Genomic DNA, 12238 nt, shown 5'->3' on the forward strand with positions numbered 1-12238 from the left:
GCTGCTCTGGCATTAACAGGTGCTTCGTGCCTTCTTTTCAGACCAGATGTTGATGATTGAGCAGAGCAAGTATCTTTATGTTTATATATGAAATATTCCATGTTATATTCTCTATGGCATTTGTGGCAAGTTATTGTGGGAGTTCTGTATTTGTCTGGGTTACAAATCTTTTGGTGCTTGGCCCAATTGGAGCTGGATATATTTTTATTGCATTGGTCACAATATTTTTGATTCGGCATTTTTACTGTTGTTTATTATATACAATTTCCTGGGTTTCAATTCAAAATTTTATACTGAATAAAAAATATCAGTTGGGTTCAACACTGTGCTGTGTGTGTGTGTGTACGTGTGTACGTGTGTATACACTTAATATTTTTGGTTTTGGTATTTATATAAAATTTCCTGGGATTCAAATCTAATATCTATGGATTAATATTAATAATATTAATCTTATGACAGGTTGTAAGGCCAATGGCCCACAAGTAGAAAATCATTCACACTGACCCAGCACAAATGCCTGCACAAACATGCATATCTTGAATGGCAATAACCTTGTTATGTATAACAGGCTGGGACAAATATAAGCTTGACTCTAAATATGAGTGGATTACAACAAATATCAGATTTTATATTGTTCAATATGAATTTAAACCAGTAAGTATGAGAAGCACTGTATCAACACATCTGTTCTCCTCAGTCAGTCTCACAATACTAAATGATGCAATACTCGGGAATTTCTGTAAATACTGAGGAGAACATGCAAGGCAAAAATCAATACTACCGTCTCGGGAATTCCACACACTGACACAGAGGAGAAACATGCAAACACGAAGCAATTCTAGAGGTAGGCTCTGCATATTGCATTGTTTTAATATTGGATAAGCAAATTGAATAGTATCCAATTAAACTTAAACCTGAAGTAAATATGTATAGGTAGGTATGGATACAAGTTTATAGACAAACTGATGCAATTTTTGTAAATCTGCTTGAGGGGGGGTTTGATATTTTCCGAATTATAAAATTCTTGGGTTAGGCAGGTACTACACTTGAACAAAAAACTTATATGGACATGTTGAGCAAGTTTTAAGTATAGCAAATCTGCTGGAGGGGGGTTCGTACTTTCTCAGGAAATTCCCGAGGGCATTTTTACAAAAATCTTGAATTAGACAAGATTCCACACTTGAGCAAAAAACTCATATGGGCATGTTGAGCAAGTTTTAAGTATAGCAAATCTGCTTGAGGGGGGCTCGTACTTTCTCGGGTTTATCCCACCACAAATACCACTACTGCTGAAGAAGAGTGTTTACAATTTTATTGCATGGATGAGAAGAGCATCAAGAGAATTGTATGTTCTGCCAAGAACTTAAAGTACTTCACAAGAGAACATAAGAGGAGGTATTGATCGGAATTGTGCTTTATTTATATAAATATGTGATAGGAAATTTTGTTGGAGGTAGTTACAGCCCTACATTTCGAGTCGTGAAAAATCTCTGAACAATCATTACCATAACTAGGATGATAGAAATGTTGACGAAATACATTTTTAGTTAAATGTGTGGCCTCGGTAGCGCAGTCGGTAGCGCGTGAGTCTCATAATCTCAAGGTCGTGAGTTCAATCCTCATCCGGGGCATTTCTTTCGTAAATTTTAAAGTTACCGTTGTAAATATATCTCCCCGTTCCAACAAGAACATGGGACAAGCGGATCCAATTTATTCAACTGACACCTTTCAAATGCATAAACAGATTTCTCATATCAGTGCAAATACGGCACACGTGTCTAAGCAGACTTGATGATGACTCATTCAGAATTTAAGGAATCGTTGAGTTTTCTGTGGAATGATGTTGCATGTGGAGTAGCGTAGACGAGAAGTCTAAGACGCCTTTCTTAGGCACAAGTCTCTTCGAGGCCGTGGGTTTGAATGCCACCATTATTAAATGATTTCTGACTTACAAGGTTTGATGACAATCTTATCAATTTAAATAAAAGTCTGGGTTATATTGAGATGTTATACATTTTTACTGGGTCAAATACAGTCACCTTTGGTACGATTACTGCTGTGTAATTTGTGTTGTATTTCACTTAGCTTTCTGCGTTTTTAATCTGCACACTTCAATTATACCGAAGGGTGAAACATTGTCCGAGGAACCGATGCTGTAAGTCAAGTACGCACTGGAATTTGATACCTAAATCAGACTTCGTAAGTATACATCAAGTCATAGTGTTGAACTTTATTCCATTACCTACTGCCTTTTCCCGTAAGGTTTGGTTTCATATATATTTTTCGTAACTAAATGATCGGCCTCGTATGTTTTATTCACTTCTCACTAGAACGAAACAATTACTATGGTTTGACACGTCTACAATTTTTCGATTTTTGTAGAATTTCCACATTTTTCCGAATCCACTGTCTGTATTTACATTGGGAAAGAAATCTTCATATAGAGAATTCACTGTCACAAGCCGATTTTCACAAGACAAGGTGGCAAGATGAACAGATTAATTTAATCGAACATGAGTTTCATGTTCATTTGACGTTTCCTAAATGATATGCTGCTCTTGCTGTATACCTTGGAAGATTATTAGTAGCCGTAACATAAAGTTTAAGAAACGACAGAGTTTGTATCAGAATGTTATTCCACCATGAAATTGAGCAGCTCAAGGAGAGTGTTTACAATTTTATTGCATGGATGGGAAGTGCATGAAAAGAATTGTATGTTCTGCCAAGAACTTAAAGTACTTCACAAGAGAACATAAGAAGAGGTATTGATCGAAATTGTGCTTTATTTATATAAATATGTGATAGGAAATTTTGTTGGAGGTAGTTACAGCCCTACATTTCGAGTCGTGAAAAATCTCTGAACAATCATTACCATAACTAGGATGATAGAAATGTTGACGAAATACATTTTTAGTTAAATGTGTGGCCTCGGTAGCGCAGTCGGTAGCGCGTGAGTCTCATAATCTCAAGGTCGTGAGTTCAAGAACAAGACTTTGTTTCAGAATGTTTTTCCACCATGAAATTGAGCAGCTCAAGAAGAGTGTTTACAATTTTATTGCATGGATGAGAAGAGCATGAAAAGAATTGTATGTTCTGCCAAGAACTTAAAGTACTTCACAAGAGAACATAAGAGGAGGTATTGATCGGAATTGTGCTTTATTTATATAAATATGTGATAGGAAATTTTGTTGGAGGTAGTTACAGCCCTACATTTCGAGTCGTGAAAAATCTCTGAACAATCATTACCATAACTAGGATGATAGAAATGTTGACGAAATACATTTTTAGTTAAATGTGTGGCCTCGGTAGCGCAGTCGGTAGCGCGTGAGTCTCATAATCTCAAGGTCGTGAGTTCAATCCTCACCCGGGGCATTTCTTTTGTAAATTTTAAAGTTACTGTTGTAAATGTAATTCCCCTTTTCAACAAGAACATGGGACAAGCGGATCCAATTTATTTCACTCACACTTTTCAAATGCATAAACAGATATATCTTATCAGTGCAAATACGGCACACGTGTCTAAGCAGACTTGATGATGACTCGTTCAGAATTTAAGGAACCGTTGAGTTTTCTGTGGAATAAGGTTGCATGTGGAGTAGCGTAGCATAGACGAAAAGTCTAAGGCGCCTTTTTTAGGCACTAGTCTCTTCGAGGACGTGGGTTCGGTTGCCACCACTACCAAGTGATTTCTGAATTACAAGGTTTGATAACAATCTTATCAATTTAAATAAAAGTCTGGGTTATATTGAGATGTTCTACATTTTCACTGGGTCAAATACAGTCATCTTCGGTACGATTACTGCTGTGTAATTTTCTTGTATTTCACTTAGCTTTCAGCGCTACACAAGCCGATTTTCACAAGACAAGGTGGCAAGATAAACAGATTAATTTAATCCCCACACCCCTTATACGCGTTCATGGCGTGGTGCTATGCACAGGGGAGAACTTTACCTTTACCTTTTTATGAATTTCATGTTCATTTGGCGTTTCCTAAAGGATATGCTGCTCTTGCTGTATACCTTGGAAGATTATAAGTAGCCGTAACATAAAGTATAAGAAACGACAGAAACGTTGAATCACGTATCTCTGAAGATGATCGGTTGCGAACAAGAGTTTGTAGCAGAATGTTATTCCACCGTGAAATTGAGCAGCTGAAGAAGAGTGTTTACAATTTAATTGCATGGATGAGAAGAGCATCAAGAGAATTGTATGTTCTGCCAAGAACTTAAAGTACTTCACAAGAGAACATAAGAGGAGGCATTGATCGGAATTGTGCTTTATTTATATAAATATGTGATAGGAAATTTTGTTGGAGGTAGTTACAGCCCTACATTTCGAGTCGTGAAAAATCTCTGAACAATCATTACCATAACTAGGATGATAGAAATGTTGACGAAATACATTTTTAGTTAAATGTGTGGCCTCGGTAGCGCAGTCGGTAGCGCGTGAGTGTCATAATCTCAAGGTCGTGAGTTCAATCCTCACCCGGGGCATTTCTTTTGTAAATTTTAAAGTTACTGTTGTAAATGTAATTCCCCTCTTCAACAAGAACATGGGACAAGCGGATCCAATTTATTTCACTCACACTTTTCAAATGCATAACCAGATATCTCTTATCAGTGCAAATACGGCACACGTGTCTAAGCAGACTTGATGATGACTCGTTCAGAATTTAAGGAACCGTTGAGTTTTCTGTGGAATAAGGTTGCATGTGGAGTAGCGTAGCATAGACGAAAAGTCTAAGGCGCCTTTTTTAGGCACTAGTCTCTTCGAGGGCGTGGGTTCGGTTGCCACCACTACCAAGTGATTTCTGAATTACAAGGTTTGATAACAATCTTATCAATTTAAATAAAAGTCTGGGTTATATTGAGATGTTCTACATTTTCACTGGGTCAAATACAGTCATCTTCGGTACGATTACTGCTGTGTAATTTTCTTGTATTTCACTTAGCTTTCAGCGCTACACAAGCCGATTTTCACAAGACAAGGTGGCAAGATAAACAGATTAATTTAATCCCCACACCCCCTATACGCGTTCATGGCGTGGTGCTATGCACAGGGGAGAACTTTACCTTTACCTTTTTATGAATTTCATGTTCATTTGGCGTTTCCTAAAGGATATGCTGCTCTTGCTGTATACCTTGGAAGATTATAAGTAGCCGTAACATAAAGTATAAGAAACGACAGAAACGTTGAATCGCGTATCTCTGAAGATGATCGGTTGCGAACAAGAGTTTGTAGCAGAATGTTATTCCACCGTGAAATTGAGCAGCTGAAGAAGAGTGTTTACAATTTATTTGCATGGATGAGAAGAGCATCAAGAGAATTGTATGTTCTGCCAAGAACTTAAAGTACTTCACAAGAGAACATAAGAGGAGGTATTGATCGGAATTGTGCTTTATTTATATAAATATGTGATAGGAAATTTTGTTGGAGGTAGTTACAGCCCTACATTTCGAGTCGTGAAAAATCTCTGAACAATCATTACCATAACTAGGATGATAGAAAAGTTGACGAAATACATCTTTAGTTTAATGTGTAACCTCGGTAGCGCAGTCGGTAGCGCGTGAGTCTCATAATCTCAAGGTCGTGAGTTCAATCCTCACCCGGGGCATTTCTTTCGTAAATTTTAAAGTTACTGTTGTAAATGTAATTCCCCTTTTCAACAAGAACATGGGACAAGCGGATCCAATTTATTTCACTCACACTTTTCAAATGCATAACCAGATATCTCATATCAGTGCAAATACGGCACACGTGTCTAAGCAGACTTGATGATGACTCGTTCAGAATTTAAGGAACCGTTGAGTTTTCTGTGGAATAAGGTTGCATGTGGAGTAGCGTAGCATAGACGAAAAGTCTAAGGCGCCTTTTTTAGGCACTAGTCTCTTCGAGGGCGTGGGTTCGGTTGCCACCACTACCAAGTGATTTCTGAATTACAAGGTTTGATAACAATCTTATCAATTTAAATAAAAGTCTGGGTTATATTGAGATGTTCTACATTTTCACTGGGTCAAATACAGTCATCTTCGGTACGATTACTGCTGTGTAATTTTCTTGTATTTCACTTAGTTTTCAGCGCTACACAAGCCGATTTTCACAAGACTAGTTGGCAAGATAAACAGATTAATTTAATCCCCACACCCCCTATACGCGTTCATGGCGTGGTGCTATGCACAGGGGAGAACTTTACCTTTACCTTTTTATGAATTTCATGTTCATTTGGCGTTTCCTAAAGGATATGTTGCTCTTGCTGTATACCTTGGAAGATTATAAGTAGCCGTAACATAAAGTATAAGAAACGACAGAAACGTTGAATCACGTATCTCTGAAGATGATCGGTTGCGAACAAGAGTTTGTAGCAGAATGTTATTCCACCGTGAAATTGAGCAGCTGAAGAAGAGTGTTTACAATTTATTTGCATGGATGAGAAGAGCATCAAGAGAATTGTATGTTCTGCCAAGAACTTAAAGTACTTCACAAGAGAACATAAGAGGAGGTATTGATCGGAATTGTGCTTTATTTATATAAATATGTGATAGGAAATTTTGTTGGAGGTAGTTACAGCCCTACATTTCGAGTCGTGAAAAATCTCTGAACAATCATTACCATAACTAGGATGATAGAAAAGTTGACGAAATACATCTTTAGTTAAATGTGTAACCTCGGTAGCGCAGTCGGTAGCGCGTGAGTCTCATAATCTCAAGGTCGTGAGTTCAATCCTCACCCGGGGCATTTCTTTCGTAAATTTTAAAGTTACTGTTGTAAATGTAATTCCCCTTTTCAACAAGAACATGGGACAAGCGGATCCAATTTATTTCACTCACACTTTTCAAATGCATAACCAGATATCTCATATCAGTGCAAATACGGCACACGTGTCTAAGCAGACTTGATGATGACTCGTTCAGAATTTAAGGAACCGTTGAGTTTTCTGTGGAATAAGGTTGCATGTGGAGTAGCGTAGCATAGACGAAAAGTCTAAGGCGCCTTTTTTAGGCACTAGTCTCTTCGAGGGCGTGGGTTCGGTTGCCACCACTACCAAGTGATTTCTGAATTACAAGGTTTGATAACAATCTTATCAATTTAAATAAAAGTCTGGGTTATATTGAGATGTTCTACATTTTCACTGGGTCAAATACAGTCATCTTCGGTACGATTACTGCTGTGTAATTTTCTTGTATTTCACTTAGTTTTCAGCGCTACACAAGCCGATTTTCACAAGACTAGTTGGCAAGATAAACAGATTAATTTAATCCCCACACCCCCTATACGCGTTCATGGCGTGGTGCTATGCACAGGGGAGAACTTTACCTTTACCTTTTTATGAATTTCATGTTCATTTGGCGTTTCCTAAAGGATATGTTGCTCTTGCTGTATACCTTGGAAGATTATAAGTAGCCGTAACATAAAGTATAAGAAACGACAGAAACGTTGAATCACGTATCTCTGAAGATGATCGGTTGCGAACAAGAGTTTGTAGCAGAATGTTATTCCACCGTGAAATTGAGCAGCTGAAGAAGAGTGTTTACAATTTAATTGCATGGATGAGAAGAGCATCAAGAGAATTGTATGTTCTGCCAAGAACTTAAAGTACTTCACAAGAGAACATAAGAGGAGGTATTGATCGGAATTGTGCTTTATTTATATAAATATGTGATAGGAAATTTTGTTGGAGGTAGTTACAGCCCTACATTTCGAGTCGTGAAAAATCTCTGAACAATCATTACCATAACTAGGATGATAGAAATGTTGACGAAATACATTTTTAGTTAAATGTGTGGCCTCGGTAGCGCAGTCGGTAGCGCGTGAGTCTCATAATTTCAAGGTCGTGAGTTCAATCCTCACCCGGGGCATTTCTTTTGTAAATTTTAAAGTTACTGTTGTAAATGTAATTCCCCTTTTCAACAAGAACATGGGACAAGCGGATCCAATTTATTTCACTCACATTTTTCAAATGCATAAACAGATATCTCATATCAGTGCAAATACGGCACACGTGTCTAAGCAGACTTGATGATGACTCGTTCAGAATTTAAGGAACCGTTGAGTTTTCTGTGGAATAAGGTTGCATGTGGAGTAGCGTAGCATAGACGAAAAGTCTAAGGCGCCTTTTTTAGGCACTAGTCTCTTCGAGGGCGTGGGTTCGGTTGCCACCACTACCAAGTGATTTCTGAATTACAAGGTTTGATAACAATCTTATCAATTTAAATAAAAGTCTGGGTTATATTGAGATGTTCTACATTTTCACTGGGTCAAATACAGTCATCTTCGGTACGATTACTGCTGTGTAATTTTCTTGTATTTCACTTAGCTTTCAGCGCTACACAAGCCGATTTTCACAAGACAAGGTGGCAAGATAAACAGATTAATTTAATCCCCACACCCCCTATACGCGTTCATGGCGTGGTGCTATGCACAGGGGAGAACTTTACCTTTACCTTTTTATGAATTTCATGTTCATTTGGCGTTTCCTAAAGGATATGCTGCTCTTGCTGTATACCTTGGAAGATTATAAGTAGCCGTAACATAAAGTATAAGAAACGACAGAAACGTTGAATCACGTATCTCTGAAGATGATCGGTTGCGAACAAGAGTTTGTAGCAGAATGTTATTCCACCGTGAAATTGAGCAGCTGAAGAAGAGTGTTTACAATTTATTTGCATGGATGAGAAGAGCATCAAGAGAATTGTATGTTCTGCCAAGAACTTAAAGTACTTCACAAGAGAACATAAGAGGAGGTATTGATCGGAATTGTGCTTTTTTTATATAAATATGTGATAGGAAATTTTGTTGGAGGTAGTTACAGCCCTACATTTCGAGTCGTGAAAAATCTCTGAACAATCATTACCATAACTAGGATGATAGAAAAGTTGACGAAATACATCTTTAGTTAAATGTGTGGCCTCGGTAGCGCAGTCGGTAGCGCGTGAGTCTCATAATCTCAAGGTCGTGAGTTCAATCCTCACCCGGGGCATTTCTTTCGTAAATTTTAAAGTTACTGTTGTAAATGTAATTCCCCTTTTCAACAAGAACATGGGACAAGCGGATCCAATTTATTTCACTCACACTTTTCAAATGCATAACCAGATATCTCATATCAGTGCAAATACGGCACACGTGTCTAAGCAGACTTGATGATGACTCGTTCAGAATTTAAGGAACCGTTGAGTTTTCTGTGGAATAAGGTTGCATGTGGAGTAGCGTAGCATAGACGAAAAGTCTAAGGCGCCTTTTTTAGGCACTAGTCTCTTCGAGGGCGCGGGTTCGGTTGCCACCACTACCAAGTGATTTCTGAATTACAAGGTTTGATAACAATCTTATCAATTTAAATAAAAGTCTGGGTTATATTGAGATGTTCTACATTTTCACTGGGTCAAATACAGTCATCTTCGGTACGATTACTGCTGTGTAATTTTCTTGTATTTCACTTAGCTTTCAGCGCTACACAAGCCGATTTTCACAAGACAAGGTGGCAAGATAAACAGATTAATTTAATCCCCACACCCCCTATACGCGTTCATGGCGTGGTGCTATGCACAGGGGAGAACTTTACCTTTACCTTTTTATGAATTTCATGTTCATTTGGCGTTTCCTAAAGGATATGCTGCTCTTGCTGTATACCTTGGAAGATTATAAGTAGCCGTAACATAAAGTATAAGAAACGACAGAAACGTTGAATCGCGTATCTCTGAAGATGATCGGTTGCGAACAAGAGTTTGTAGCAGAATGTTATTCCACCGTGAAATTGAGCAGCTGAAGAAGAGTGTTTACAATTTATTTGCATGGATGAGAAGAGCATCAAGAGAATTGTATGTTCTGCCAAGAACTTAAAGTACTTCACAAGAGAACATAAGAGGAGGTATTGATCGGAATTGTGCTTTATTTATATAAATATGTGATAGGAAATTTTGTTGGAGGTAGTTACAGCCCTACATTTCGAGTCGTGAAAAATCTCTGAACAATCATTACCATAACTAGGATGATAGAAAAGTTGACGAAATACATCTTTAGTTAAATGTGTAACCTCGGTAGCGCAGTCGGTAGCGCGTGAGTCTCATAATCTCAAGGTCGTGAGTTCAATCCTCACCCGGGGCATTTCTTTCGTAAATTTTAAAGTTACTGTTGTAAATGTAATTCCCCTTTTCAACAAGAACATGGGACAAGCGGATCCAATTTATTTCACTCACACTTTTCAAATGCATAACCAGATATCTCATATCAGTGCAAATACGGCACACGTGTCTAAGCAGACTTGATGATGACTCGTTCAGAATTTAAGGAACCAGTTGAGTTTTCTGTGGAATAAGGTTGCATGTGGAGTAGCGTAGCATAGACGAAAAGTCTAAGGCGCCTTTTTTAGGCACTAGTCTCTTCGAGGGCGTGGGTTCGGTTGCCACCACTACCAAGTGATTTCTGAATTACAAGGTTTGATAACAATCTTATCAATTTAAATAAAAGTCTGGGTTATATTGAGATGTTCTACATTTTCACTGGGTCAAATACAGTCATCTTCGGTACGATTACTGCTGTGTAATTTTCTTGTATTTCACTTAGCTTTCAGCGCTACACAAGCCGATTTTCACAAGACAAGGTGGCAAGATAAACAGATTAATTTAATCCCCACACCCCCTATACGCGTTAATGGCGTGGTGCTATGCACAGGGGAGAACTTTACCTTTACCTTTTTATGAATTTCATGTTCATTTGGCGTTTCCTAAAGGATATGCTGCTCTTGCTGTATACCTTGGAAGATTATAAGTAGCCGTAACATAAAGTATAAGAAACGACAGAAACGTTGAATCACGTATCTCTGAAGATGATCGGTTGCGAACAAGAGTTTGTAGCAGAATGTTATTCCACCGTGAAATTGAGCAGCTGAAGAAGAGTGTTTACAATTTATTTGCATGGATGAGAAGAGCATCAAGAGAATTGTATGTTCTGCCAAGAACTTAAAGTACTTCACAAGAGAACATAAGAGGAGGTATTGATCGGAATTGTGCTTTATTTATATAAATATGTGATAGGAAATTTTGTTGGAGGTAGTTACAGCCCTACATTTCGAGTCGTGAAAAATCTCTGAACAATCATTACCATAACTAGGATGATAGAAAAGTTGACGAAATACATTTTTAGTTAAATGTGTGGCCTCGGTAGCGCAGACGGTAGCGCGTGAGTCTCATAATCTCAAGGTCGTGAGTTCAATCCTCACCCGGGGCATTTCTTTCGTAAATTTTAAAGTTACTGTTGTAAATGTAATTCCCCTTTTCAACAAGAACATGGGACAAGCGGATCCAATTTATTTCACTCACACTTTTCAAATGCATAAACAGATATCTCATATCAGTGCAAATACAGCACACGTGTCTAAGCAGACTTGATGATGACTCGTTCAGAATTTAAGGAACCGTTGAGTTTTCTGTGGAATAAGGTTGCATGTGGAGTAGCGTAGCATAGACGAAAAGTCTAAGGCGCCTTTTTTAGGCACTAGTCTCTTCGAGGGCGTGGGTTCGGTTGCCACCACTACCAAGTGATTTCTGAATTACAAGGTTTGATAACAATCTTATCAATTTAAATAAAAGTCTGGGTTATATTGAGATGTTCTACATTTTCACTGGGTCAAATACAGTCATCTTCGGTACGATTACTGCTGTGTAATTTTCTTGTATTTCACTTAGCTTTCAGCGCTACACAAGCCGATTTTCACAAGACAAGGTGGCAAGATAAACAGATTAATTTAATCCCCACACCCCCTATACGCGTTCATGGCGTGGTGCTATGCACAGGGGAGAACTTTACCTTTACCTTTTTATGAATTTCATGTTCATTTGGCGTTTCCTAAAGGATATGCTGCTCTTGCTGTATACCTTGGAAGATTATAAGTAGCCGTAACATAAAGTATAAGAAACGACAGAAACGTTGAATCACGTATCTCTGAAGATGATCGGTTGCGAACAAGAGTTTGTAGCAGAATGTTATTCCACCGTGAAATTGAGCAGCTGAAGAAGAGTGTTTACAATTTATTTGCATGGATGAGAAGAGCATCAAGAGAATTGTATGTTCTGCCAAGAACTTAAAGTACTTCACAAGAGAACATAAGAGGAGGTATTGATCGGAATTGTGCTTTATTTATATAAATATGTGATAGGAAATTTTGTTGGAGGTAGTTACAGCCCTACATTTCGAGTCGTGAAAAATCTCTGAACAATCATTACCATAACTAGGATGATAGAAATGT

The 12238-nt window shown here is 38.1% G+C and overlaps 9 non-coding genes across 9 annotated transcripts; all 9 read left to right on the top strand.

Moving 5' to 3' along the window:
- The first annotated feature begins 1558 nt into the window (after nucleotides 1-1558).
- On the top strand, nucleotides 1559-1631 carry TRNAM-CAU (transfer RNA methionine (anticodon CAU)). The gene has a single exon. It is a non-coding gene; the product is annotated as a tRNA-Met (tRNA).
- A 1668-nt stretch (nucleotides 1632-3299) lies between these two features.
- TRNAM-CAU (transfer RNA methionine (anticodon CAU)) lies at nucleotides 3300-3372 on the top strand. The gene has a single exon. It is a non-coding gene; the product is annotated as a tRNA-Met (tRNA).
- Nucleotides 3373-4420: 1048 nt separating this feature from the next.
- On the top strand, nucleotides 4421-4493 carry TRNAM-CAU (transfer RNA methionine (anticodon CAU)). Its single transcript has one exon. It is a non-coding gene; the product is annotated as a tRNA-Met (tRNA).
- Nucleotides 4494-5541: 1048 nt separating this feature from the next.
- On the top strand, nucleotides 5542-5614 carry TRNAM-CAU (transfer RNA methionine (anticodon CAU)). Its single transcript has one exon. It is a non-coding gene; the product is annotated as a tRNA-Met (tRNA).
- A 1048-nt stretch (nucleotides 5615-6662) lies between these two features.
- On the top strand, nucleotides 6663-6735 carry TRNAM-CAU (transfer RNA methionine (anticodon CAU)). The gene has a single exon. It is a non-coding gene; the product is annotated as a tRNA-Met (tRNA).
- A 1048-nt stretch (nucleotides 6736-7783) lies between these two features.
- On the top strand, nucleotides 7784-7856 carry TRNAM-CAU (transfer RNA methionine (anticodon CAU)). The gene has a single exon. It is a non-coding gene; the product is annotated as a tRNA-Met (tRNA).
- Nucleotides 7857-8904: 1048 nt separating this feature from the next.
- On the top strand, nucleotides 8905-8977 carry TRNAM-CAU (transfer RNA methionine (anticodon CAU)). Its single transcript has one exon. It is a non-coding gene; the product is annotated as a tRNA-Met (tRNA).
- A 1048-nt stretch (nucleotides 8978-10025) lies between these two features.
- Nucleotides 10026-10098, top strand: TRNAM-CAU (transfer RNA methionine (anticodon CAU)). Its single transcript has one exon. It is a non-coding gene; the product is annotated as a tRNA-Met (tRNA).
- A 1049-nt stretch (nucleotides 10099-11147) lies between these two features.
- TRNAM-CAU (transfer RNA methionine (anticodon CAU)) lies at nucleotides 11148-11220 on the top strand. The gene has a single exon. It is a non-coding gene; the product is annotated as a tRNA-Met (tRNA).
- The last annotated feature ends 1018 nt before the right edge of the window (nucleotides 11221-12238 follow it).

The sequence above is a fragment of the Lepisma saccharinum genome, chromosome 3 (assembly GCF_977018435.1).
Source record: "Lepisma saccharinum chromosome 3, izLepSacc3.1, whole genome shotgun sequence".
NCBI classification, from domain to species: Eukaryota; Metazoa; Arthropoda; class Insecta; order Zygentoma; family Lepismatidae; genus Lepisma; species Lepisma saccharinum.